This window comes from Camelina sativa, chromosome 20 (genome assembly GCF_030686135.1).
Source record: "Camelina sativa cultivar CO46 ecotype springtype chromosome 20, ASM3068613v1".
NCBI classification, from domain to species: domain Eukaryota; kingdom Viridiplantae; phylum Streptophyta; class Magnoliopsida; order Brassicales; family Brassicaceae; genus Camelina; species Camelina sativa.
The window spans coordinates 26,689,830-26,716,146 of record NC_141899.1 but is presented as its reverse complement, the minus strand read 5'-3'; the positions used below and the strand labels follow the sequence as shown (position 1 = coordinate 26,716,146).

The 26,317-nt window shown below is 38.8% G+C and overlaps 1 non-coding gene across 1 annotated transcript; it reads left to right on the top strand.

Moving 5' to 3' along the window:
• The first annotated feature begins 16,198 nt into the window (after positions 1-16,198).
• LOC147919418 (small nucleolar RNA R71) lies at positions 16,199-16,305 on the top strand. The gene has a single exon (XR_015594212.1). It is a non-coding gene; the product is annotated as a small nucleolar RNA R71 (small nucleolar RNA).
• Positions 16,306-26,317: the final 10,012 nt, after the last annotated feature.

Genomic DNA, 26,317 nt, shown 5'->3' with positions numbered 1-26,317 from the left:
TTGTCTATGTCGATGACATAATCATCTCTGGCGATGATAAGGACAGTATTTCTACAACTAAAACTCTTCTTAATTCCACTTTTGATATTAAGGATCTTGGTGAGCTCAAATACTTTCTTGGGATTGAAATCTCTCGCTTTCCGGAGGGATTGTTTCTATCTCAAAGAAAGTATACACTTGATCTTTTACAAGAAACAGGTAAGCTTGGCGCCAAACCGGTTTCTACACCGCTTGAAGAGGGCTACCATGTCAAGCGAAAGGGGGAGATGACGCCAAATGCTCCGGTTACAAGTTAGCTGAGCCATATGAAGATGTGGGGAGATACCGACGGGTTGTGGGAAAACTGATCTATCTTACGTTCACAAGACCGCACTTATGCTATGCGGTGAACCAAGTTAGTCAACATATGAAAGCACCGACGAATTTCGACTGGAACACGGTGGAGAGGATTCTTTGCTACCTTAAGGGAAGCCCTGGCCAAGGTATCTGGATGGGAAAGAATAACAACACGGAGCTTGTAGGGTATTGCGATGCAGACTATGCCGGTGATACGATGGATAGGAGATCAACAACCGGATACTGTACATTTATAGGAGGCAATCTAGTGACTTGGAAGTCAAAGAAGCAGAAGTTTGTCTCCTGTTCGAGTGCTGAGTCCGAATATAGAGCCATGAATAAGCTTACAAATGAACTAACCTGGCTCAAAGCTCTTCTCAAGGACCTTGGAGTTGAATCCGATCAACCGATCACCATGCATTGTGACAACAACGCTGCAATACACATCGCCACCAACTCGGTATTCCATGAGAGAACGATACACATTGAGGTAGACTGCCACAAGGTTCGAGAAAAGATTGAAGAAGGAGTAATCTTACCATGCCACACACCAAGCAAAGATCAATTAGCTGACATCTTCACCAAGGCTGCGAGTCTTCAAGTTTGTGATTATATTCATAGCAAGCTTGGACTTGTAGATCCTACACGACCATGAGGCACTCTCCTAACTTGTGGATATCACACTCTTTTCCTTAACATAGTTTTGTCCCACGTGGTTTTCTATGTTAAAGTTTTTTAGCGAGGTGATCCTTCACGAGTTCCAAGCTTAGTCATTTCATTTGGCTAAGCTTGACACTACAAATATTGGTTTGTATAGCTACAAAAAAGATTGTAGCTATTTACATATTTTCGTCACAAATTTTCGTTTGCTACAAATTTGTTTCAAAAAAAAAATTGCGCCTATAGGGTAGTTGCTAATTAAGCTTTGTAGAAAATTGTAACAAATTTGCTACAATTTATTTTGTGTCAATTTGCTTCAATTTTGTTTCAAATATAATTGTAACAGATTGTTACAAATTACCACAAAATAAATCATCACTAAAATTAGTTACAAATACTACATTTAGTGTGTAACAAATTTGCTACAAATTACTATCAATAACACTGTGTCAATTTGTTTCAATTTTGTTTCAGTATAATTGTTATAAAAGCCCACAAAATAAACTGTCACTAAGAGACACAAAAATGCCACTAGATCATTTGATATGGTTTCAAACCAAAACCATTTGTATGGTAGCAATCATTTGTGTTCATATGGTTTTAAACCTTGTAAAAGAACCCAAAATTAATAGAAATTTGCACAAATTATATTACATCATTTCAAACATCCTATACCAACAGGCAAGCATTTATAAAAAAAAAGTTTCAAACATAAAACACAAACAGGGAGAACTAGCATATGAAAAGCTTCACTTGATTCCATGCTACTTCTATCACTTCGTATTCATCAAATACTCTGTAACTACAAAATCAAAAGACAGAAAGAAGAAGAAATAAGTTAAAAGTTGTGTAATGATCAAAGAAGCTATTTTTTTTTTGGCAGAATCTCAATTGAGTTTAAGTCAAAGCAATAAAGAGATTAGTATAACAAAGTATAAGTGATTCAAGTAGACAGAAAAAAGTAGAAACAACGAGCCGCTGCACTAGAGGAAGAAACAAAAAGTCTCAAACTTTATGAAGTAAGAACAACGAGCCGCTGCACTAGAGGAAGAAGAAGATGTGTCAGGTGTACACTAGCACAAGAACGTTTTCTTACGTCTCCTAAGTAACAAGATCGAGTAAGCTAGGAGGTGTCCGTACGGTCGTCCATACAAGTAGGTTAAGGGGCCGTGTCTTAAATAAGAGGCCGAGTCTTACCATGTCCCATGAAGTGAAGAAAGAGGCCATAATGATCTAAGGCCCAAGAGAAGGATCGAGAACCTCCTTGTAGCCGTTAGGCGAGATGGAAGAAGAGAGTCACGGGTTTGGTATCTTCTTGGGAGACCAAGTCAGGTCGCTTTCACTCTAGGGATTAGTGTTTCTCTCTCTTTGTGTCTCTATCTATCTTGTGTCGGTTGTAAGAGAGTAGCCCTAATGTTAAGACCTATTTAAAGGCTTATAGCCACCTTGTAACAAATATACTAATGGAATCTAATGTTTCTCTTATTCTTTTTGCCGACTTCATACTCTCCATCTCAAATTCTTCTCTTTACTTCCGCTTAAACTAACAGTGACTATGCTCAGTTCGTGATGAAACCGAAAATGTTTTAATTCAAAGTCAACAGTTATGAAGGGTTAGTTAATGGTTTGCTTCCAGAAGATCAACCGAGTAATTTGAAGTGGATAGAAGATGTGGACCACCTGTATATTACTCCATAAACTGGAGGGAATCATTGGGTGGCGATGCACGTGGATTTCATCAGGAGGCATATTGATTGCTATGATAGCATCTTGGGACAAAAAACCAAAGAAAGTGATATCAAAATTCTTAATGCTTGTAGGGCGTTTACACGGATGATTCCAGCAATGATGAACGATTTAGTTCCTCACAAAATACGTACACCTACTCTCAGTCAGTTCAGTTTCAGGAGGAGGAGTGCCTCCAAGGTCCCTCAAAACGTACAGGTTGGTGACTATGGCGTGTACTCTCTTGTAGAATGTCTAGCGCTTGGTTTGTCTTACGATGGCATCTGTGATCAAAATATCCAGGCTATACGCCTTAAAATGGCAGCAGAAATCTTCGACGAGGCACCTGATTTTATGAGTCAGTTTAAATAATGCATTATGTCCTTTGTTTTGTTTATTTTGGTAGGAATTGTATTACTATGATATGTAAAACATTTGGATTTCTTTTGGTAGGAGTTGTACTTGGATATGTAAAACATTTGGATTTATCTATTTTCAAAGTTATGGCTGATTTACGGTTAAGTTACGATTGAGTTATATACTTCACACGGCTGACTTATGGATTACAGTTGAGTTATATACTTCGTACGGCTGAGTTATGAGATATGAAAACATATTTTTCTTTATTTCCTGGGTCTTTCGTACTGTCAGATTCCTAATAAATAATCTAATTAAAACGTCTCTCGATATCCCAAAAAGTGTTGTTGGGGAATCGCGAACAATCACTAATTATGTGCCTGCTCAGATCCACACATAATAAATACATAAAGTCAGCTTTTCTCACTTTATATTATTTAAATTAAATAAAAAATTTGAATTCGAGTTTTGAATAAAAGAATTAAAAACAATTCCAAACAATTAAATGATATGGCTTAGTTATCGACATAAACGACTGACTTATGAAATATTTGTAAATTAGAATTATTATAACTCAAAATGAAAATATAGAATGGAAAATTGAATATTACAATCATTATAAGCAATAAAAAGTAATAATTATAGACAAAGATTGATTTTTACCCATTCTGGTCAAAAAGTGTAAAGACAGCCGAGTCATGACATTTAGGGGTTAGGGTTAGGGTTAGGGTTAAGGTTAGGGTTTGAGGTGTAGGGTTCTCCTCTCGTGCTAGGATCATTAGAACTGGCCACGAAAACCACCGCACCACAGTTACACTATATTGGAACACCCTTGTCTCGCCTCCGTATTTCACCGTACTGCATTTTCATATTTCTTTCTTTACGATTCAAATCCTACACTACCAAAAACACAATATTACGATAATGCTTTGACATTTCAGATGGTCAAGAGATTTACCTCAATTAATGCTTCAGAAGCAGTTTTCTCATCAGCCCTGGAGTTTCCGTCGCAGAGATCTCTCTGTGCCATCATCTTGACTCGATTACTAAAGCACTTAATCACTACAATCCCATCATTTATACTAAAAAACAAATTGTACGACGTCGTTTAACAATAATATACGTGACAGCTGAGTTATGGACTTAATAGCACTGAGTTATGGTGTTATAGCTGATTTATACAACAATCATATTAATGGTGTTATGGCTGAATTATACAATGGTCATATTAATTTATTATATACCTTCTCGAGAATACAAAAAGTGTTGTTGTGGAGACGCAAACAATAATTATGTTTCTTGTTAAGAACCACATGCATAATAAATGCGATTTTCGCGATTTTTAATTTAAAAAAAATTCAAAAATTTGAATTTGAATTTAAAAATAAAAATAAAAATATTTCTCAAACAATTGAATGATATGCTGAGTTATCGACATAAACGGCTGACTTATGAAATATTTGTAAATTAAAATTATTATAACTCAAAATTAAAATATAGAATGGAAAAATGAATATTATAATCATTATAAGCAATAAAAAGTAATAATTATAGACAAAGATTGATTTTTACACATTCTGATCAAAATGTGTAAAACATTCAAATCATGACATTTAGGGGTTAGGGTTAGGGTTTGAGGTGTAGGGTTCATATTTTCAACATTAATATAACAGTTTGGTTTTGGTTATATTGTGTTTGGTTTAAGGTGGTAATTTGGATATACTAATATGATAACCATTTGAAATTTAAAATTTTTTGAAATTACTTTTCGGTTATTTCCGGTTATGTGTCGGTTAGATGAATATATAACCATAAATAACCCAAATGTTATCCAAATTAGGTCGATTAACTTAATATAACCGATAGTAAGCCGAATATAACCGTAATTAACCAAAAATAATGGAAAAATAGTTTCCGGTTCGGTTCGGTTTGGTCGGTTATTTAGTCATGCTAATTTGAGGGTTGGCTGAGTTATCAAGTGTTATGGCTGAGTTATAGTAAAGTTATGGCTGAGTTATTAAAAGAGATTGATAAAACACCATTAACAACAACATTAGTTTGCTTGGAATCCATAACCATTAACAACAACATTATGGGAACATAATCCCATCATACAACCAAACACAAAATCCTGCTACACTAGCTCATCCTGCTATCTTAAATAGACCAAACATGATCTTATAACCAAAAACTATCACAACTATCGTCATCTTCATCCTTGCTTTCAATTCTGATTTTGCATCTTCAACCCTCTCAAATAGCTCTTTCTCAAGCTCTATTTGCATCTTCTTCTCAATCTCCATTTCCATTTGTAGTTTTACAGTTTGAACAGAGAAAGACTCTACCTCATCCAACAGTGCCTCATCGACACACTTGAAGACGTGGTCATCATTCATAAGCTATCAAGGTGATGGAGACAACAATTGGAACAAGAACAGATTCAACATAAACAAAATCAACAAGAACAAATTCAACATAAACAAGAATAGACTCTACCTTCTTCACAGCTGCATAGCCACAACGGAAGTATCGTCGATAAGGATTTGATTCCGATTTCGAATTTTTGGCCACGATTGCTTCTCCACACCAACATCTTTTAGGCACGCCAACAACTCTACCTCGTCCTCTCTCTCGAACATTTGATGCACAACTCGAATCTCCAGATACATTGCTCATGATTCCTAGAACTTGATTTACGAGAATTTGATTTTTTAGGGTTTAAGCATTCGACATTTGGGGATTTTCGTTTTTAAGCAGAAGAACATCCCTCGGGCCGGGTTCTGATTTTTTCTCGGGTTTTAAATTTGTTTCAAACCGGGTTTAGGTGGGTTCCTATCTGGTTCATTTCTTAAACCGTCAAAACCCAGGTTATGGAGGGGGAAATAGTACGTATTTCCCCATAAATAACCCAAATGTTATCCAAATTAGGTCGATTAACTTAATATAACCGATAGCAAGCCGAATATAACCATAATTAACCAAAAATAGCAATACAAAAATACGAAAAGGGGTAAAATTAGTTTGTCGGCGGTTCGGTTTGGTCGGTTATTTAGTCTTATAATTGTAGTTATGGCTGAGTTATAGTTTATGGCGGCTGAGTTATTGTTTAGGGTCTTCTCTATAAAATGAAAACGTATTATTCTTTCTTTCCTGGGTCTTTCGTTCTGTCAGATTCCTAATAAATTATCTAATTAAAACATCTCTCGATATCACAAGAAGTGTTGTTAGGGAAACGCGAAAAATCACTAATTTTGTGCCTGCTCAAATCCACACGCATAATAAATTCATAAAGTAAGCTTTTTCACGTATTTTTATTTTTGTAAAATTATTTTTCCAACAATTGAATATTATAACTCAAAATTTACATTTTAAAATGGAAATATGAATATTACTGTCATTAAAACCAATAAAAGGGGATATTTATAGACTTAGGGTGATTTTTACACATTCTAATTTGAGTGTTGGCTGAGTTATCATTATTCATGACTGAGTTATGTAAATAATTATGATAAAGTGAAGGCTGAGTTATCAAATATTGTGGTTGACTTATCGAACTTTATGGTTGAGTTATCATTCCGTAATGGCTGAGATATCAAAATAACGACTGATTTATATTAATATGAAGGTACAACATAAACGAAATAAAAAAAAACAAAAAACACAAAATCATAGTTCGTAGTTCAATGTTCATATAGAAGACGACATGAAAGTACAATGAGAATAACTTTTTGAAATTGACGTCATCTAGCCCAAATTCTTGAAACATATCGACCAAATCATTCCAAACTATGCTAGTCAACATCTCGGGTTTATTGCCACCACTCGCCCATATCCTCTTGAGAGAACGCATCTGGGATCTGAATAACGTTCTAGCCACCAAATTTAACTACGTCCAGACCGTTAAAGTATGCTTTGGATCCCACGTGTATTTACGCTACAATAAAAGGAAATAAACGATAAGAGTATAGAATAATATCAATATGGTGGTTTGTTTTAGTGATCTTACCGCGAGGAGGAGAAACCACCGTCTCTTAAAGTGGAAGGGAATCAAGCGGGTTGTCAGCCACTATGGTGCCAGTTGTGTTGAAGTATACCTCCAATCGCGATAGAGAGAACGTGAAGGAACTTGAACCACGTAACAGTGGTTTTGTCAACCGAGGAACCCACACCAGGATTTAGAACCGGAATATTCTCCCGACCAGTGGCGCAAATGATCGCTTCGACATCTCTAAAAAACTGTCCATCGATGTGAGGAACAACTGCCATGTCGATAGGAAGATATAACAGATAGACAGATCTGTGATTTAGGAGAAGATAAAGAGAAACAATAGAAACGAAGAATGAGATGAAAGAGAGTCAGACATATGAATGAGGAGAATAAAAAGGAAAAACAATAGGAAAACGAAAGGTCGCGTCTATTATTAGGTTAACTTATGGTCTCCCGCCAAAATATCGCTTTACGACTGAGTTATAATATTTACGGGAAAACGAAAGGTCATGTGACGGCTGACTTATAGTGCGTTATGGCTGAGTTATCACAAGAAACAATCTGAAAGTAAATGGATGATATATATGACTTTATGGCTGAGTTATAATATTTACGGGAAAACAAAGGTCATGTGACAGCTGAGTTATAGTGAGTTATGGCTGAGTTATCACAAGAAACAATCTGAGAGCAAATGGATGATATATATGACTTTACGGATGAGTTATAATATTTACGTGAAAACGAAAGGTCATGTGACGGCTGAGTTATAGTAATTTATTAGGGATGTGTGGCAAGAAACATTGAATGTTTGCACAAACTTTTAGAGTGATTCTCGGGGAAGGGTTGCGTTCCAAGTTTTAGTATAAATAGGGGAAGGTTTTGAAACAAGGTTTATATGGTGGTGAATGATGATGAATGTATGCAATGGTGGTATGAATGGAATGATGGATGGGTGTTTCAATTCCCCTTATGCTGTTGCAGTATAAGAGGTATCAATCCTAAATGAGTGTTTGTGAACAATTAGGATATGCATATGAATCTAAGTTAAGACAAATGTAAAGATTGTTTGTCACTAACAATCCTAAGATAGAAATGTAAAGATGCAGAAAGTAAACTACAAGAACTAAGAACTAAATGCAAATGAAACTGAATGATTGCAACAGTAATGAAGCAAGAACAGAAATAGAAACTACTACTAATGAACTAATGCAAGACAATTAATGAACTGAAAACTAAATGAATGCAACTAGAATGAGACAGGAATGAAACAGGACAATCACAAATCATAAGCCAGAGTTCTGTGGATGAACTCGAGCAAGCACCCGACCGAGTGTAGGTCGAGTGGGAGGTCGAGTTGGTTAAATCCGGAAAACAGAGCAACACAATAAAAACAGAGCAATGCAAATACGAATCAAACAACAAGCAAGCGATAGGATTAAGACTTTATAATCAATAAACAAAGAAGGTCCTGAGGATGGATTCATGGGATGAACTAATCATTGTGGTTATCTAACTTGGTCAACAAATCTCAAGCAAACTTTGAGCTAATCTCTAGACATATAAATCTAAGACAAGTTTCTCCCACTCTCATGGTCAAGAAACAATCAAACCTATGCAATTCTAGACTTGTTCTCACACAGTAAAGAATCTACACAAGCAGGCATTAAGCAATACATCTCAAACCAAATAAGACCTCTAATCTCTTAGCAAGCCTAATGGTAAGCTCTAGATCTAGCCTTATCTATGCTTCTTAAACATTGGTGTGATGCTAAGAAGCTTGAGATCAGATCCTACCCTCTCAGATATAGGATCAGCATTAAGAACATCTAGCCTAGAAGAGATCTACAATAATCAAGCTTGACCAAATCACACAAGCCACAAGATCAATCCATCCTAACCCATCCTCAAGATCCTAAGCAAGCTACTCACAACAATACATGATGAACAAAGTCAAAAACCCAGAAAATATTGAAACTTGCATTATTAGAAAGATGAAACAAAGATCTTCAATATTGATGAAAGGATCAAACTCAAATTCTCAATATTAAGAAAGTTATGAAACCAACAATATTGAGGAATTTAGTCTTTTTCAAGTACAAGATCTAAGAAAAATAAAAATGCAAAAAGAATAATTCCCAAAAGGGTAAAAACTAGGTTTAGAGAATATCTAAAAAGCTGGACTCTTTTGGTGGCTGCAGGTACAAGGCTTTATATAGGAGAGGAGGTGGAAGCCCTAAAAATACAAAAAGTCAAAGTAGTCAACGGCTCGGTCACCTCGACCAGTGCTCGGTCGAGTGGCTTGGTCGAGCTGGCTTCTCTCGTGCAATCTCCACTCGGTCGAGTCCTCCTCAGCACACGGTCGAGTGTCTGGTCGAGTGTGCGGTCGAGTTGGACTCTGGACCTTGGTTCTTCAGCCTTAACTCCCTTGTTTCCTCCTCATGATTGCTTCACATCTCTTCTCCATTGCTTCCATGCTCCTTAAGCTCCAAAATCACCTGTTTATGCATGAAAATATGCAAATGCAATGCAACTAAACTCTAATGCATGATTAGTGCTAAAGCTACACAATAATGGCCTAAATGGATAGCAAAAGATGCAAAAGATGTGAATAAACTAAGGGAAAACAAGGTAAAATATATGAACATCAACACCCCCAAACTTAGTCTTTGCTTGCCCTCAAGCAAATAAGCAAGACATAAGAAGGTAAGTGAGGTTTGAAAATGGGATCTCAGCTCCTAAAGCTTGCAAATAGACCATCTAGAATCAATGTCCAAGTTACTAGTACTATGATGCAAGTTGAATGAGATGGAATCAAAGACTTTAGACAAGCATTCAAATCAACCATTTCCTTTAACATTCTTTAAACAAGAACATGAATCAATTCTATGCAATGCTTAAACTCATTTGGCTTGGTAATAAAGGGTTTTGAGACAATGATGGTCTCTTTTTAGAGTAGGGCTTATCAATATCAAGGTTCTCTCATGAAAATGGATTGAGCTTTAGAAGAATGCTAAAGGTAAGAACACCTAGACACATACAAGAATAAAACCTTGTCTACCCAAAGGCACCCAAAGTGTTTATCCTAGCAATCTAAACCCAAATGATCCTAGTGTTACCCTTTACTTCTTCTTTTCTCTTTAACCCTTTTCTCTTTTGGTTTTCAAGTCTTAGGAGATGTTTTCTTATTTGATCTTTCTAGTGGGATGGGGGATTCTTACTTATTTGCTATGGTTCTCTTTTCTTCTTATTCTTAAGACATATAAGCATTTTGCTAAACTTTTCTTTTTTTTCTTTTCTTTTCCGTAACTAGAACCATCTTAAACAACATTTTACTTCCCATCCTTTCACTAGACTTTGCTTAAACACAATCTCCTCTTAAAGACTCTACCTTTTTTTTTCTTTCTCTTTTCTTTCTTTTCTTTTTATAACAGCCAAGTCCCAGACCCAACAAGTGAACCACCTAGTCCTATCTAGTTTGAAAAATGCAAACTAGAACTACACAAGGTCTTACTCTTGTCAGTTCAAACCTAACACTTTCTACCAAGCTCAATCCCAAAAATAGGCCTCACACACTCAAGAATCAACAAGGCTTGAAAGAAGGTTTGGTTTAGGGGTAGGGGAACTGATCTTAATGATTTAATCAGCTACTTGGATCAAGAAGAGTGGTAAAAAGGAGAAAGATGATCCAAGTATGTATATGGTATCAATGAGTTTAAAGCAATGTACACATTGATAATTATAAGTCAATATTAGGTTCTTATAAATAGGAAATGGTTTCAAATCTCAACATGCTTCAATTTAGACCAATGCAATGCAAGAATTCAAGGCTTGGTTCAATCTTATGCTTCTAGCTACTACACTAGCATCAAAGTACTATTAACTTGGGCATTGATCCTAGTCTAGTGAATAAGCTAGCTAACAAGGAAATACTCATCATAGATCCCTAATGAAAATATTATACAATTCTATATGAAACATGCTAAACAAGATCCTAATATGCAATGCAAACTACATGAACACTCTTTTTTATGACGATTTTTTTCAAAAATTTTCAAATTTTTATGGTTTTTCTATGCCTTTGATGCTTATGCAAGTGCTAACATGATGATGATAAAAATTTGAAATAAGAACACAAAACACAATGTCAAATGCTATCTCAAACCCTCCCCAAAACTTAAATTACACAGTCCTCTGTGTGAAAGAAATTTGATTGAGGATTCAAGATTAAAAACAAAACAAAACACAACATCAAATGCAATGGTATTTACAAGTGAAGGTGATAGTGGTACCTTAGGGGTTGTGGAAAAAGTTGTCCACATCCATCTGCATGCTGTCATAGGAGTAGTTGGGGTCTTGTTGGTGACTTAGAGATGGACTTTGGGGCAGCTCGACGATGGCGATCGACCGCGACTCGGTCGAGTACGTGTCCGAGTGGGGGGGTCGAGCTGGACCGCGAATGTCAAAATGTTGACCTTGCTGCTGGCAAAACTGTTGGTAGAAAGCTGGATCCATGTAGTACTGAGGTGGGATGGGAGGGTAACTTGGATAACCTGGATAAGCATCTGGAGGTGGGAAACCATAGGGTGATCTGGGCTGGTACTCGGCCGAGTGCATTGGAGGTGCTCGGTCGAGTGGGTGCTCGAGTGACCCGGTCGAGTGCCTCAAAAATTGTTGTTCTCGGGTACTTGAGCTCCTCTTCCTCTGATTTGGCTCATACATTGAAGCCCTAGCTGGTTCCACAGGATTCGCAACCCTTGAAAGTGCTCTAGTTGAGCTACTTCTCCTCAAAGGGCTTGAATGGCTAGGAGATGAGTTTCCACTCTTCAGCTCAGCAATCTCATTCTTCAAGCCCTTGATAGACTTAGCCATGTTGGTCACCTTCTTCTTCAGCTTATCAAACCTCTTTCCATGCCACTTGCCCCACTTTTGCAAAAGAGTTAACCTCTTGGCATTCTCCCTCACTCCTCTACTATCTCTTGGATTGGGTTCATAATCTTCAAAGTAGAACTGCTCCTCTCCATCAGCTACTTGTGCATTCCCAGCTTCCTCAACTCTAGGTTGAACCACTCCATCAAACCAATGCTCCTCAGCTGGCAAAAAATCAATGTTGACTCCTTCTTGAATGGTGGTGAGCTCTTGGTTAGGCAATATGAATTGCTTTTTCCCAAGTGTTGGAAGCTCAAAGTTGAAGATGTGGTTCCCTTGATGCATCTCCTTCGCTAGGATGAGAGTAGAAGTGAGGTAACTTGAGTCAATCCATCTTGGTGAGACACTTTCTCCTCTAAGTGGAACTTTAGCAGCTTGAAGGATTGGAGTGATGATGCCTCCAATGGTAAGTGCTCCTCTTGACCCTTTGTTCTCCAACTTTCCTACCCAACTTCTCAATTGAATCATGTGGTCAATGAGCACCATTCCTAGATCAGTCTCCACTGTGCTCCCAAGAATGATGGTACCATTCCTTGCTTGAAAGATTACTCTATTAAGAGCCAAGTCAATCATCTTTAGCTCTCCCTCACTGATGTTCCCAGTTTCCTTCCTTGCAAAGAAGGTGTTGGCAAGAGCCTTGTGGAAGTACCTTAGGACTGGGCTCCTTATCCTTGACCTCTTGGAGTTGGAGAATGAGTAGAGCTTGTTGTCTCCAATGGTTTCCCACACAGCATACAACTCTTCTCTTGGAACCATCAAACTCCTATTGCTCCCAACCTCAAAACCAAACACATTGGCTATCTTTTTCATTGAAAGCTCATTCTTCTTCCCTTTGATAGTAAAGGAAATCTGACCAGCTCCAACCTCAGGGTCTTTCCTTGCATATGTATGCAGCTTGACAGTGGCAAGGAACTCACAACTCTCCTCTTTGTAGCCCTCCATGCAAAACCCCATAAACTTGGTGAGATTGCTCTTCTCAAAGAGATATTCCACATCCTCATCAATAGCAAGCTTCTCCATGGTCTCCTTGTGTGGATACCTAGTTCCTAAGAACTCCATCCTCATGAAAGCATCATAAAGCTGCCTCTTTGACAGCCCACAAGACTCAGCTTCTCCATCATCCATCAACTCTTCTTCTTCACTTTCTTCCTCACTCTCATTTTCACTCTCTTCTTGCTCAACTTCAACAGCTGGCCTCTTGCCTTTTGCCTTGTGTCTCCTCATAAACTCATTGAGAGTAGGCTCCCTTTCCTCCTCACTTTCAGTCCTCTCAGGATCTTCCTCAACTAGCTCTCTCCTTGGACGCAGCACCTGGCTCGATCGGCTGCTCGAACCGCCACTCGGTCGAGTGGTCGATCGAGTGGTCCGTCGAGTGACTCTCCCAGCTTCACCTCTTGATTCAAGGTCAGCATCACGACGTTCCATGGAGCTTGCAGCGGTTTGGTGAGACTTCTTGGTTATCTTGGAAGACATTTTCAAAAGAAACTGAAGGGAATAGACTCAAAGCTCAAAGTTAATAGGTTAGTGACCCAAAAACTTGAAAGAACAAAGCTTGAGCAAGAGATGAACTTTGAAAGAGATTTTAAAGCTTGAATTTAAAAGTTTTGAGCAAGTGAGAGAGTGTGAGAGGTATAGGATCGTGCAAGGTCCTTATAAAGAAGCTAAGGGGACAAGGAGACAAGGGTGGAGCGTCCATACCATTCAAATTTGAATTGGGAATCTTTGACTTGCCTATTTGACTGCCACTCGACCCCACACTCGACCAGCATGTGGTCGAGCACCTTGACAAATTTGAAATTTCAAAATTTTTCTCCTTGTTCTTCGCTCCACTCGATCATTCTAGAAGAATGGGAATCGAATGGGCCTCAAATCTTACCCAGCTCGGCCGAGTACCTCTCGTGGCCTGGTCGAGTGGGCCTGCGAGTCTCCTTCTCCAAGTCCACATCTCTCCATACCCAAAAATATTTTTACCAAAAAGCCTGTCCAACAAAAACATAAAAGAAAACACATCAAAACTACTAAGAAATTAAAGCATATTTACAAAGGATACCTTAGGGACTTCCTCCCTAGTGAGCTTGTTTAAAGTCACTAAGCTTGACTTTGGTTTCCTTCTTAGACTTGATCTAGATACAATGAGGTGATGAAATCCTCCCTGGAACCTCTTGGTCACTGTGAAGTTGATCCTTGATCACCTCACCCTTAGCACTCAAACCATACTTCTTCTTGATTTTGAGCCTTGGTCTTGCTTTCCTCAAAGACCTCTTGTTCAGCTTAACTTGGAGATCCTCAACCATACTAGACAGCTCTTGAACTGACCTCTTAAGCTTTTCCACAGAATCCTCTTGAAGTGGGAGCTCAGCCTTTGAGGTTACCTTATCACTTAAGCCTCCTTGACCACCTTTGTCCTTGATAGTAAAAGGCTGGTCATCAATGGTAGGAAGGTTGGTTGGATTGTAGATGTTGAACTTCATAACTACATCTTCAGCAATGTTCAAGGTCACAAGACCTTCCTTGACATCAATAACTGCTCCAACAGTGGCTAAGAATGGCCTCCCTAGTAAGGTTGGATCTTCAGGCTCCTTGTCCATCTCTATGACCACAAAATCAGTGTGAACCCTTGCCTTCCCTATCTTGAGTGGGACATTCTCCAACCTTCCAACTACCTCTCTATTTGTCCCATCAGCTAGGCACACATGGAGGTTAGTGGATTTGAAATCAGTTCTCCCAAGCTTTTGAGCTATGGAATATGGCATCACACTTGTTGAAGCTCCCAAATCACAAAGGCATTGATTGTAGTGAAGGTAACTGATGGTGCAAGGCAGATAGAATGGCCCTGGATGCTTAAGCTTAAGTGGGATGATCACTCCTCCAAGGTTCTCAAGATCCTTCTCATCTTTAGCTTGAGCCTTCTTTTTTGACAAATCAAGCAAAAAATTTCTATAGAGAGGATATGGTTTATACTGTTCCAAGGCAGGTCCTCTCTCCTCTTCTTGGTAAGCTATGATGATCTCTTGAATGGCTGACACTTGTTCCTTTTTCTCAGCCAAAGCTTCTTCTTTCAAAACCCTTTCTTCCTCTTGTTGCTTAGCCAACATCTCCTTTTTCTCAATTATTTCCCTTAACTCCTTGATCTTTTATGCTTTGAAACGCCCAGGGAATGGTAGTGGAGGCTTGTAGGCAGGAGGAATGTACTTAGCAGGCTTGACAGCTTCGGAGTCTCCAGCTCGATCGACCACTCGAGCATGTACTCGGTCGAGTGGCTGCTCGAGCTCCTGGTTGAGTTCGTATGCGAGCTCCTGTTGCTTTGCACAAACGTCACTTGGGGCTTCAGTAACTAATGAATTCCCCCAAACTTGGACTTCACTATCCTCAGTGACTTCTTCCTCTTGAAATTGAATGGCTTTGGCTGTGAACTCCCTTGGATTTTGAACAGCTTTTCCAGGGAGTTGGTTGGGTTTTGGAGCTGAAGTAGAGGCTATGTTACTCTCCATATACTTCACTCTGGAACTAAGACCCTCAAACTTCATATTCAGATCATTGTACTGTGATGTTAACCTTTGGTTCAACTCAGCAAACTGCTTGGCTTCCTCAATCTTTCCTTGTGTTTGCAAAATCAACAATTATTTCATCATTTCTCTTAAGTCTTGTTCTTGGCCTTGGTTAGTCTGAAACCCTGGTGGGGGACACAACTGAGGCTGGAACACTTGATGTTGTTGTTTGGGGACATAGTTTTGTTGCTGTTGAGGCTGTTGAGGTGGATAGACTTGGTCTTGAGGATTAGCCACATTGGTACTCCTATAAGAGAGATTGTTGTTCTTGAAACCTCCTTGGTTGTAGCCTTTGAATCCTCCTTGGTTTTGCATGTAGCACAACTCAGCAAACTCAGTCTCCCCCTCTTGAACTGGAACTTCTTCTTCACCAATGAAGTGAATAGACTTTTGTTGGCTAAGAAGGATCTTGTCAAGCTTCTCATTGACCATCTTCAAGTCCTTCTTGTACTTGTCCTCTTGATCAGTTGAGGAACTCCTTATTGTTCTGTCATAGTCCTCATTATAGTTGCCATCTGACTGAGCAAGATTCTCAACTAATTCCCAGCCTTCTTCTACATTCTTGTTGAGGAAATTGCCATTAGAAGCTGTGTCAAGAAGCATCCTAATCTTGGGAAGCACTCCTCTATACAATGTACTCAAGAGTGACTCATTGCTGAAGCCATGATGAGGATATTGAGTCTGAAATCCTTTGAACCTCTCCCATTCTTCACAAAAGCTTTCATTGTTTCTTTGAGCAAACCCAGAAATCTCATTCCTCAACCTAGCAGTCCTTGCATTGGAGAAGAATTTGGCTAAGAAAGCCTTCTTGCAAGCATCCCATATGGTTATTGCTCCAGTAGGAAGAGTCTTCTCCCAAAGGTGTGCCTTATCTCCAAGTGAGAATGGGAAGAGCCTCAACTTGAATCCATCTTCACTCACTCCATTGATCTTTGTAAGACCACAGATTCTGTCAAACTCATCAAGGTGATCTAGTGGATCCTCTATTGGCAACACATGGAACTTGTTAGCTTGAATCATGGAGATCAAGCCACTCTTGATCTCAAAGTTGTTGTTTGGCACTGTTGGAGGCACAATACCAGCCCTTTGGTTGTGGGTGTTGGGTGCATCTCCAACACCAATGTGCCTAGGTCTCTGCTCATGGTTAGCTTGTTGCTCCATGATCACTGAATCCTCTTGCTAAACTTGAACTACCCTTCTTCTCTGATATCCCAAACCCTTTTGCTTTCTATGTATGTTGTCAATAGGCCTTTGAAGATTATCTTTCCCCTTAGACCTTGTGTTCATCAACAAACGCGAGTACATATTCGAACAGGTTCACAATTGAGCTCAGGCTCGTCTGGGGGGTCAAGTCGACTGGGGAATGGTGTCCAAATGTACACGGCTTCTGGCTCAATCAAGTGCTCGATCACTGCTCGGTCGAGTGGTGGTCGAGTGACTGGTCGAGTGGTACCTGAAATGGAACTTCAACCCAGCAACAGAAGAGTCAAGTGTATAAACGAACTTAATCTTAGACTAATATGGATCCTAAATGTCACAAAAACACACTCAAATGGGCAACGGCGCCAAATTGAAACAAGGTTTATATGGTGGTGAATGATGATGAATGTATGCAATGGTGGTATGAATGGAATGATGGATGGGTGTTTCAATTCCCCTTATGCTGTTGCAGTATAAGAGGTATCAATCCTAAATGAGTGTTTGTGAACAATTAGGATATGCATATGAATCTAAGTTAAGACAAATGTAAAGATTGTTTGTCACTAACAATCCTAAGATAGAAATGTAAAGATGCAGAAAGTAAACTACAAGAACGAAGAACTAAATGCAAATGAAACTGAATGATTGCAACAGTAGTGAAGTAAGAACAGAAATAGAAACTACTACTAATGAACTAATGCAAGACAATTAATGAACTGAAAACTAAATGAATGCAACTAGAATGAGACAGGAATGAAACAGGACAATCACAAATCATAAGCCAGAGTTCTGGGGATGAACTCGAGCAAGCACTCGACCGAGTGTAGGTCGAGTGGGAGGTCGAGTTGGTTAAATCCGGAAAACAAAGCAACACAATAAAAACAGAGCAATGCAAATACGAATCAAACAACAAGCAAGCGACATGATTAAGACTTTAAAATCAATAAACAAAAAAGGTCCTGAGGATGGATTCATGGGATGAACTAATCATTGTGGTTATCTAACTTGGTCAACAAATCTCAAGCAAACTTTGAGCTAACCTCTAGACATATAAATCTAAGACAAGTTTCTCCCACTCTCATGGTCAAGAAACAATCAAACCTATGCAATTCTAGACTTGTTCTCACACAGTAAAGAATCTACACAAGCAGGTATTAAGCAATACATCTCAAACCAAACAAGACCTCTAATCTCTTAGCAAGCCTAATGGTAAGCTCTAGATCTAGCCTTATCTATGCTTCTTAAACATTGGTGTGATGCTAAGAAGCTTGAGATCAGATCCTACCCTCTCAGATATAGGATCAGCGTTAAGAACATCTAGCCTAGAAGAGATCTACAACAATCAAGCTTGACCAAATCACACAAACCACAAGATCAATCCATCTTAACCCATCCTCAAGATCCTAAGCAAGCTACTCACAACAATACATGATGAACAAAGTCAAAAACCCAGAAAATATTGAAACTTGCATTATTAGAAAGATGAAACAAAGATCTTCAATATTGATGAAAGGATCAAACTCAAATTCTCAATATTAAGAAAGTTATGAAACCAAAAATATTGAGGAATTTAGTCTTTTTCAAGTACAAGATCTAAGAAAAATAAAAGTGCAAAAAGAATAATTCCCAAAAAGGTAAAAACTAGGTTTAGAGAATATCTAAAAAGCTGGACTCTTTTGGTGGCTGCAGGTACAAGGCTTTATATAGGAGAGGAGGTGCAAGCCCTAAAAATACAAAAAGTCAAAGTAGTCAACGGCTCGGTCAACTCGACCAGTGCTCGGTCGAGTGGCTTGGTCGAGCTGGCTTCTCTCGTGCAATCTCCACTCGGTCGAGTCCTCCTCAGCACACGGTCGAGTGTCTTGTCGAGTGTGCGGTCGAGTTGGACTCTGGACCTTGGTTCTTCAGCCTTAACTCCCTTGTTTCCTCCTCATGATTGCTTCACATCTCTTCTCCATTGCTTCCATGCTCCTTAAGCTCTAAAATCACCTGTTTATGCATGAAAAGATGCAAATGCAATGCAAGTAAACTCTAATTCATGATTAGCGCTAAAGCTACACAATAATGGCCTAAATGGATAGCAAAAGATGCAAAAGATGTGAATAAACTAAGGGAAAACAAGGTAAAATATATGAACATCAGGGTTGGAAATGTTCAGAGCATTCAAAACTCGAACGAAACTAGGAAAGATGCCAGTGACTAGCCGATCTGCGTGGTTGATACTAGCCCGAGAAAGGACAGCCGCTGGAGCTAGCAGTTTCCTTCCGAATGTGTTGCATAATGCTCCCTTCAAGAGGAGACGGAGACGTCTCGATCCCATGAACTCGTTCTGAGTTTCAACGTTGTCGAGCCGGAAGGGGATCCTTTGCCAAAGGAACTCTGGAGGTACCGAGCTCGCCGCAAGAGACTAGGCGCGTATATCAAAGCACTTCGTCTTAAACTCGAGCAAGTCTTTCCGCTCTGCCGATTGGAAGGAACTATCCGAGTCCTGGATGAGCTCATCGCCGAAGGTTTCTTTCTGGCGAAGTGGCGCATGACTTCTCTACTTGCTGAGCATGCCTCGTGCGAAGAACAGGTCTCCCGTACGGTGGTGCCCAACTTATCCGAAGGTGATTACGAACCTTTGGGAGAGTCTAACTTCCCGCGCATCACGAACGTCTGGGCCTACCGAGCTTGCCTGGAGAGGCTGAGGCGGTACGTCAACCACTTGGAGTCAACAAAACATTTCTTCTGTGAAAGCCATGCCATAGAAGTTCCATGTGCCATCCTGGAGGAGATGGTGTCCAAGGGCTCCGAAGTGCCGATGGAAAGGCTTGGAGCCTTAAGGCGGGAGAGTCAGATCTGGCGATCTGAACTGAGCAAGCTGGTGGTGGAAGAACCGTTGGAGTCCGATCTATCCGGTCCGGCGCCCATTCTGAGACGACATGACCGTCCAGAATGCTAGAGATGCGAATCAGTTTGTGCCGAGATCAGAAGACTCGTGATTAGCCTTCCCATGGGAACTAGTTCGCTGATAGGACGCTTGTCGCTTTTTATTATTATTATTATTTTTGGCAAATTGCCAAACTAAATGCCAAACTAAATGTAATCAATTCGAATTTAATGGAAATTTTGCTGAGTTATAATATTTATGGGAAGACGAAATGTCATGTGACGGCTGTGTTATAATGAGTTATGGCTGAGTTATCACAAGAAACAATCTAAAAGTAAATGGATGATATATATGACTTTACGGCTGAGTTATAATATTTACGGGAAAATGAAAGGTCATGTGACGGCTGAGTTATAGTGAGTTATGGCTGAGTTATCACAAGAAACAATCTGAAAGTAAATGGATGATATATATGACTTTACGGCTGAGTTATAATATTTACGGGAAAACGAAAGGTCTCGTCGATTTATGTTACGGCTGAGTTATAGTGAGTTATGGCTAAGTTATCACAAGAAACAGTATGAAAGTAAATGGCTGATATATATGACTTTACGGATGAGTTATAATATTTACGGGAAAACGAAAGGTCTCGTCGATTCATGTGACGGCTAAGTTATAGTGATTTATAAATCCTTAATGGCTGATTTATCGTAATACCGGCTGAGTTATATTAATATGAAACATTACAAAAAAAAAAAAAAAAACAAGTTCAGAGTTCAGAAAGAAGAAGACACGACAGTACAATGGAATTCACTTTTAAAAACCGATTAATAGGAGGAAGAACCATGAACTTTTAGTTTACACCAATCAAAAGGAGGAGGAACCACAAACTGGTGGACATCAGCCTCCGCAATATCTCTCATCTCCTCTAACCTCTTGTGCTCTACCGCTAAGTCGACAAGTTCTCCACCCAAGATTTGATTCAGTTGGGATAGTTGAGCGTCGATTAGTTCCACTTGATGCATGAGGACGGTCTTCTATTCCTTCTTCTTCATATGATCATCCATCATATGCAGAATTGCTGTGTAGCGATCAGTTGTCTCCGCCTCGGCTGGGACTCTTGTCTGAGTAAAAGCTTCGGACACAGCCAATAGTGATTCCTCTTCCCACTCGAAATCTGCATTTCTTTCTGGACGCTTACTGGAACTTGCTCCGGCCATGCGGATGGACGGCTGATTGTCTTTGTGTCCCCACTCTGCCTTGCGTTTTTGATGTTTACTGGAACCCTCTCCGTCCATAACTCGGCTACGAAAATAAAAACAACCGTTATGTGCAATGATCGGTAAATATGCAATAGATTGAGAGGGGGAGACTTACATGTGCAATGTATTGATATTGGATGTAGAGGAGATTTGAAGGTGAACTTATCGACGAATATGCAATATATTGTGAGGGGATTCGGAGGATATTTATAGATGCAATGAGCAGAGAAGAAGATGTGGTTAAGGAAACGATACAATGAATATAGAGATGAAGATGAAAAAACCGAAATGATACAATGAATTAGGAGAATATAAAGGAAAAACAATAGGAAAACAAAAGGTCACGTCTACTATGGTTTCCCGCCAAAATATTAGGTTAACTTATGATTTCCCGCCAAAATATTGCTTGACGGCTGAGTTATAGTTTAATGGGAAAACGAAAGGTCTCGTCAATTCATGTGACGGCTGAGTTATAGTGAATAATGGCTAAGTTATCACCAGACTTATAATTGGAGTTATGGCTGAGTTATAGTTTATGACGGCTGAGTTATCGTTTACAGTTTTCTCAATAATATGAAAACGTAATCTTCTTTCTCTGCTGAGTCTTTTGTTCTGTAGGATTCCTAATATATTTTCTAATTAAAACGTCTCTCGATATCACAAAAAGTGTTATTAGGTAAACGCGAAAAATCACTAATTCTGTGTTTACTCATATCCACACACATAATAAATTCATAAAGTGAGGTCTGTTCACAATATATTATTCAAAATAATTACATAATTACTATTCGAATTTAGAATTTTATTGTTGTAAAAGTTTTTCTCCAACAACTGACTAACATGGCTGAGTTATTGACTTAAATGGCTTACTTATATGATATTTCACAGCTGATTTATTGACTTAAACGGCTTACTTATATGATATTTCACGGCCGAGTTATAGTTTTACGGGAAAACGAAAAGTCTCGTCGATTCATGTGATGGCTGAGTTATTACACAAAATAATTAGAAAGCGGAAAACGAAAGTTCTCGTCGATTAGTATGACGCCTGAGTTATAATCCTTGACAGCTGAGTTATTACACAAAATAAAATAAATCTCCCTAACTATAGAGCACAAGTTTTCACATTGTGCCCAAATTGCTTACATCACGAACATGCGTGTTGCTTCCTAGGGCATTTATTTGCAATGGCAACTTCGAAAGATGATTTAATCCTACGCTTCTTGGGCCTTCCTAGCTGGTTCACAACAATCGGAAGCAAGCACTTCTGATTATCCACAGCTTCGGGAGTAGGGAATGATTCATCTGGAGGCATGATTGAACCACCCCATCTGTTAACCAAATCGACACTCCTAAATTTCGGATCGCACATGGATATACGAGACACATCCATATGCTCTGCAGCTACGATTTCATGGATGCATGGTATTTCCTCTTGGTCGAAACAACGGCATGTGCAACTCTTTAGTTCCAAATTTACAACATGCAAAGATGATCCATATTTCACTTGCACACGTACAGCATCAATCGTTAGTACCTCCATAAGTCTTGGTGCGGTGACACCGTCCTAGTAGGGAGTAGAAAAAAAAAACGTTTTAGGCTGAATTATGAAAAAAGTGACGGCTGAGTTTTGAAAACAATTATGGCTGATTTATGGAAACTATAATGGTTATGGTTGAGATATGGAAACAATTACGGCTGAGATATGAAAACTGTGATGGCTGAGTTATCAACTTTGACGACTGACTTATGTAAACTTACCTGTAACAGTTTCTCAACACCTCGAGTGAGCGTTGTTAGCTGCGATTTCACATCCTCTCTCCGTTCAGAAAACCATATGGTCATCATATTCCGCATCTATTCTAGCAGTCAAACTATGGGAAGACTTCTAGCATTTGACAGTGCATGGTTCATTGATTCTGCAATATTCGTTGTCAATAAATTGTACCTTTCACCCGGGAAATGAACACGTGCCCACGTTCAGCTGGTTGGAGGTATCCATGTAGTTCAGGATGACGTGCTTCAATCTCATTGAAAGCCTCATTAAAATTAGTTAGCCAAAAACACCTTGCCGCTTTTTTCACTAAAAGGAACAAATGTTTTCCTTTGAAATTCACCAAGATGTTCTTATACAAATGGTAAGTGCAAATTCCACGCGAAGCCAACAGATACACTTGACCAATCGCTTTCCCAATTGACTTATGTCTGTCGGAGATTATCGCAAGATCCTTTTCGTCAGGAATGGCAACTTTGAGTCTATCTTCATCATCAATTTGAAGACGCGTGACTGTACCCGGATTTTCCCTTTTTAACTTGTATATATAAGATGGCAACTCGCTAAAACTATCCTCAGGAGTTCCCTGATCGATCTGTCTTGCATTCAGCAGCGTCGATATGCCTTCCAATAACTCATATGTTGACACCAACAAATTAATAAATCAGCCATAATATATAGATAACTCAGCCGATACATTCAAATTAGTCAGCCGTTAATAATCAATAAATCAATCGTAACATGTACTCAGCCTATACATACCTATAAGTCAGCCGTAAAGAATCAATATGTAAATAACTACCAATAAGTCAGTCGAAACATAGTAATTACCTTTAGACTAAATTGCTTATTGAAAATGACTCTGACACTTTTAGATTTAACATCCGGACCAAGATCACCAAGATAGTCCCTCTAAAAACCTACCAATACATCAACTGTTGATTGGCGGGATCTAATAGAATGTTCCGTCATAGAACATGTGTGTTCCGAATCGTATACACGAACATGAAAATCCGGGTCATCCCCTTGTACAGATGCACAAACTCTCCAAAGACATTCTTCAATCCAGCACCTAAAAACCACTTGTCTCGGATTTGATACTGGTACATTGAAATCAAATCCATCCCTACCCGAAATAAGTTTCACGTGATTCATGATCTCCTTTTTGCTACTGTATCGTTGTCCTACAACAATTTTTAGCGTTGACACCTCCAACCTAATAGCCTTCGGATTCATCTTCGATCCGGCAAAGTTATCATCTTTATGAGCTTTCTTCTAAAGAGGCGGAGTAGGTGGGTCTTCCTCTTTACTCTGTGGCTCGCCCAAACAGAAAACTTCTCATCATCAGATGACTCACCATCGGAGTCGTCGAAAACATCAAATCGGGTTGAAAATTCATCGTCTTCTTCTTCGTCAGATGCTACTTCGACAGCTTCTTCTTCTTCTTTGTTTTCTTTGTCAACGATCTTACCATAATCAAAACAAGTGCCTTCAAATCCCCCACCGTGCACTGCTTGGCCGAAACATACTTCCTCTAGCTCCACTAGTTTCTGTAGACTCTTTCGCCAAAAACTCTACACAGAGACGTAGATGATCGGTTTTCCATTGCCCCAAAAAACATTGCAACTGTCGATCATTGGAGACAAAAACTGGTGGAGTATCATGTGCCATATGTTTCAGTGCCTTGTTCGAGAACATGTAACTCAGCTTTAGCTCATGGCTAAACGCGTCCAATCCGTAGTCTTCAAGAACAAGCTCCACAAGCTTGGCGTGTGTTGTTCCTCCATCTATCTGCACAACTATACACCATCTATCGTCGGTGTTAAATACATATCTCTGTGTCTTTATCCAGTTACCGGACACAAATAGTACCGGAACTGGATCCATGAAAGATAATGAAGAACAAGGTGAAGAAGAAGTAGAAAAACAAGGTGAAGAAGAAAAGTAAAGAAGAAGTAGAAGAACAAGTAGAATAAGAAGGTAAATAGTTCACTTATTAACCAGTTGAAGAACAAGAGTCGAACAACGTTTCATATTTCCGGAGAAAAAAAACGATGACATGGATGCTGCGTCCGACGTGGCAAGTCAGCCATCAAACAAATTATAACTCAGTCACAACATGAAAAATATTACAGTAATTAGAAAGCAAAAATATTGCTGTCAAATTCAGCCGCCTCATCAACTGAAAATATGTAACTCAGCCGTATCGTTTTATAAGTCAGCCGTAACTGAATAACATTCTAGTAATTAATCTTTTGCTACTAAGTCAGCCGTCGAATGGCTGAGTTGTACGATAAGTCAGCCTATCATGGCTGAGTTATAGTTTTTAACCATAACTCAGCCGTAACAACATCTCATAAGTCAGCCGTTTTTCATAACTCAGCCAGTTGGAAAATGGTAATTCAGTCGTTTTTGACAACTCAACCATCGGTTGAAAACTCAGCCATACGGACGGCTGATTAGAGCATAACTCAGCCAGATTTTAATAAGTCAGCCATAACGCTTGGCTGAGTTATGCTCTAACTCAACCGTCCGCTCTTACTCAAATATTTTTTCCATAACTCAGCCGCAACATACCTTTGTAACGCATTACGGGTGAGTTATGGTTACAAGTCGGCGATTTCTGACGTGGCGTCTGACGTGGTAATGACATTTTTGTAATTACATTTTTTCCGGTAACATAAAACAAGGGCACGCTAGGTATTTTGAAAATACTCGAAATATTCTAGTAATAAAATCTTTTTTTGTAGATTCTGGTAATATTACCTAAAATGTGTAACATTTGAGTAAATGACCCTTTTTTAACACTCTACATCATCTTTTCTCTCTTAAGTATCATAATTCAACACATACATCATTTTTATCATCTATAATAGTTTTCTTTAATAAAATTACAACACATTACCCCACCAATTTAATTTCATATTTTTCACCTTATTTATGTTTATTTTTTCTGATCACATATTATTAATCATAGTAGTGAAATTAAAATAAGTAAAAATTAAATAAATTTATATAATAATTGAGATTTTGTTTTTATTTAATAAATTATATAAATTGTTTGCAAATAATAAAAAAAATGAAATAATAAAAACACATATAATACAATGATGAGTAAAAACACATATAATATAAAAACAAATATAACTGAATAACATTCTAGTAATTAACATACAACACAAGTAAGGAAACACTCATAACTTAATTAGTACAATAATATCAACTGACAAACTTAAAAATCTTACTCACCACGGAACATTATGAGTTATGCCCATATGTGTTTTACTAGATCTGCTTGTAATTTGTGATGTACACTTGAATCACGCAACTCAGATCTAGCACGCACATGATTTGCAAATACATGTAGCACTTCGGTCGAGAATGGTTGTTCTGTACTAGATCCACTTGCCTCAGATTTATCATAATCAGTCCAATATAGAGCATATGTCTCTCGTTCATCCTCAACAATCATATTATGCAATATGATACATGACCTTATGATGATCGCCAAATCAGCTATGTCCCACAATCGAGCTGGTTCTTGAATGATTTTAAATCGAGCCTGCAACACTCCAAATGCAAGTTAGATGTCCTTCCGACACCCCTCCTGACATTGTGCAAATAACTTGTCTAGTTCACTCTGGGGTAGTCTTCCTCACATTTGCCTCATCT